This window comes from Anser brachyrhynchus (assembly GCF_964034855.1).
Source record: "Anser brachyrhynchus genome assembly, chromosome: 9".
In the NCBI taxonomy this organism is placed as follows: Eukaryota; Metazoa; Chordata; class Aves; order Anseriformes; family Anatidae; genus Anser; species Anser brachyrhynchus.
In genome coordinates this window covers 5,125,196-5,128,791 of record NC_137703.1, presented here as the reverse complement: position 1 = coordinate 5,128,791, position 3,596 = coordinate 5,125,196, and the positions used below count along the sequence as shown (strand labels likewise).

Sequence of the window (3,596 nt, the reverse complement as noted above, 5' to 3'; positions counted from 1 at the left end):
GGGGGGATACCGCAGAGCCCAAGAGGCGCCCGCACCCCCGTGACGGAGCGGGGCGGGCGGGGCACAAGCGATCCCCTCCCGGTGTCCCCGCCGCTTGGTACGGCCCGCCGGGAGCGCGCAGCGGCTGCCGGGCAGGGGGCGGCCCCGCGGCTGCGCGGGAGCGAGCACGGGCGGGGGCAGCGCTGGGCGCTCGGTGCAGGTGGAACTTCGAGAGACATACAGCAAGTGTGGTGTTTTGTGTTTTTTTTTGAAAGAAAACACAAAGGATGCTTTTTAATTAAAGGGGATGGAACGCTTAATATTTAAGAAAAGGTATTTTATTAGAGCTGTTAATCATAAATTGGTTCCTTTAGGCTTTCCCTATTTAACACCACGTTGGTAGCGTCTTTGATAACACATATTTGTTTTGCCCAGCACTTCCTTGAAAGATGGATGTTTCTGGGAATCCTGAGGAATAGGTAACCTAACCTTTTTTTGTTTGTTTTTGTTTTGTTTTGTTTTGTTCTGATACAGCACAAACACTTCCTTTTTCCCCACTACCTCCTTGGTGTAATCGGCACCGTACCCGGACGTTTGTTAAAGCAGCGTGGAATTCTGCCACTCTGTGGTCCGCAACAGGCTGCTATACGAGACCTGCACATTCCAGTCGTGCACTTTGTTCTTCTTTTTGCTTTTTGATGATAAAGTAACTTAAGTCCCCATTTGCTGTTTTCCCTGCAAGAGGTTACAAAGTACAGAACTTTTTTTGTCACGATACCTGACCTTCCTGCAGCAGGCATTTCTCTTCCTCAGAAGAAACTTGCTCCACCCAGTTTCCAAACAGTCTTGCATCAATTTCATACAGCAGGAAATACCTTGCTGTATCTTAACAATACCTTGCTCTACAACTTCCAACATTTTTCTTAGTTTCCTACAAGATCTCTAAGAGTATTCCATCACAGAGAGGAAAACATTTTGTGACAGAGAGATGGAGAGGTACTGAGCTTGTCAGGATATCCCATGCAAGATTTGAGTTAGCTTTATGTGGTACAGCAGCTACTTGTCTGCATGGAGGCTGGGCTTTGCTCTTCTACTCCAAGTAGTACAAAGCAGCTGCTACCACGTACGCTTGAGAAATAATGGCGTAATTCAACTCTGATCGATTACAGTCAGTTCAGGGGAAGAAGCAGTCATCCCCATAGCAAGGAGAGGCTCAGAACCAACATGTAGGAAGAACTGGAAGCTAGGCTAACAGATCTTAAAGACTCTTCAGTTTCATATTCCTGAGACTTCAGGCGTTCACTGCCACCTCCCATTTGGGGCTGCTGAGGTCTTTGACCAACTAACAGAGAAAACCATTCAGGGCAGGCCCTTTCCTGACCTTAACCTCCACGCAGCCCTCTCAAAACACCACATCCCCTACAGCTAATACCCCAGAGTTGTAACATTCCATTTGCTGAAGAAGAATTCGAGCAGGAACCCACGCCCCTCCGAACCCTGAGAGAAGCCAGGCCCCTCACGCCGCCGTGGCCCCGCCGCACGAAGCCACAAGATGGCGGCGGGCGGCGTCACATGGCGGCGGCGCCCAGCGCGCCTGCGCAGCACCTCCCCGGGAGGGAGGCGACAAGATGGCGGAAGCGGAGTGAGCGGCTGGGCCGAGGCGAGTCTCCCGGCGGGACGCGCGGAGGAGGAGGGGGAGCGGCAGCGGCAGGGCCCGGCCAGGCCGCGGCGGGGCGGGGCGCGGAGGCGGGGACCGGCGCCCTGACAGCGCCCCGGCCGCGGGCGGCTGCGGTGGGCCGGCCCCGCGAGGGTGCGGGAGCCTCCTCTGCCCCCCTCACGCCCCTTTCTCCCCGGGGCTGGGGGCGGAGGAGCGCTGAGGGGCCGCCGCTCGGGGCTGGGGGAGGCCCCGGCCTTGGCTCCGGGGGCTGTCGGCTCTCGGGGCCCGGTCTGAGGCGGGCGAGGGGCCCTGCCCGCCCGGCAGCCCCGGGGTCCCTCAGCGCCGCGGGGCGGGGGCTGCGTTCGCGCGGAGCGTGGCTCTCAAAAACCCGTGTTTTGGTTGAAAAATAACGTCCGAACCCCGTGTAACTGTTGGGGCGGCGTGTTGGGGGGTGTGTGTGTTTGGGGTTTATGCAGAAATCCACCTAGGGGTTAGGCTTGTGGGAATTTTTTATTTTTCTGTGTCTTGTGCGTGTAGGAGTTCTGATGGGAGGTGATGAACGGACTGAGTAAATAAATGGTTTAAACACTTAAATACCAATTTCCAAATACCAATTACGGTTGCAGAGTGCCAGTAGTGTTTGCTTTTACTGTGTCACTACAAAAAATCAAAGTTTCTCAAACATGACTAGCGACATGCTGTGCATGCGCATGCACGGTATGTACTGTGCTGGTAATCCAACATTACTTTTGTAAAACGGCAGATTTTTCTGACCTTACTTTGGATTTTTATTTTGACCAAAACTGTTCTTCAAGTCTCAGAGCAGCAAGAACAAAAACCTAAATATTTACATCATGCACGGTATAATTTGAAACTATGTGGTGTCTAATACTGTCTCTGTTTGAATAAATGCTTCTTTTAAATACAGTTTTCTGTTGTGTTTTATATTTTGAGTCCACTTTTGAACATATAGCAGTTATTCAAAGTCAGAGTTCATGCGTTTTCTAAAACTCACCCATCAGAGAGGTGCTTTTGAGGTGATGTTGCTGACAGGCAATGTCACAGCACAGCCCCTGTTCGCTTACCAAGTTTATTTGCACTGTAAGGTGGGAGTTCTGCTTTTCTGATGTTGAGTAGTTAACGAAAATTTTAGAAGACTATTTTTAATAGTATCTGAGACCTATATTTTATAACTAAATGTGGTCTAGTTAAATATGCAGTGTTGCCCTGATCTCCTTTTACGATGCTGTAAAGACAGATTTAAATTCTGTAGTGGTTTTCATACTTTCGGTTATAAAAGATCCATCTATCCATCTGCCAAATTGTTAATGGATTCGGGGTCATCTTGCTAAAAAATAACCCTCATTTTATGTATTTCCTCTTTTCCTTTAAACAACCGGCTTTTCGCTCCAAGTGACGAAAGGTTTTCTAACAAGTGTCATCTGCTGAAGCACCTTCCCGTGCTCTCAGCCAACAGAGGGCACGGTATTTCTGCGTGTCAGTGCTGCCTGCTGCAACTCGTCGCTCTTTATGTTGCAATAAGACCTGAGGGGTGGCAAGTAAGCCTCGTGCATCGTCTCTAATTGATTCGGGGTCAGACGTGCTAGAGGAGGGCTGGAGATGCACGTCAGTGCCAGGCCATGCTGATCAAAAAATTTTGAAAACGAGGCACTTAGCTAAAGAATTATCAACTAGCACTGAATTATCGACTTCTGATTCAGCTAGTGCAGTGAGATACGTTGCATATCTCACTGATAAGTCTTAAATGTGGCTAAGAACTAAGAAAATTAAACATCCAATCTTATTTTTCTTAGGCTAATTTAAACAGTTGCATAACTGCTCAAACAAGCTAGACAAGTTTTGAGGTGTAAATATTTTGATGTGCATTTAATGCTCTCTGGAGGAAACTTTTTTCAAGGTACTTTTCATTAGCAGTGCGTGAAATTAACATAAAGTGATT

General features: G+C 49.2%; 1 protein-coding gene across 7 annotated transcripts in view; it reads left to right on the top strand.

Annotated features, from left to right (window-relative positions):
* Positions 1–192: 192 nt before the first annotated feature.
* The window catches only part of PHC3 (polyhomeotic homolog 3), a 37,522-nt gene continuing 34,118 nt past the window's right edge, over positions 193–3,596 (top strand). For 6 of the 7 annotated variants that reach the window (XR_013955292.1, XM_080605400.1, XM_080605399.1 and 3 more), the window contains exon 1: positions 211–1,639. The gene's annotated coding sequence lies outside the window, so the exon portion shown is untranslated. Of the gene's footprint in view, positions 1,640–3,596 lie in introns of all 7 variants that reach the window. The other variant, XM_080605396.1, reaches the window with a different exon arrangement.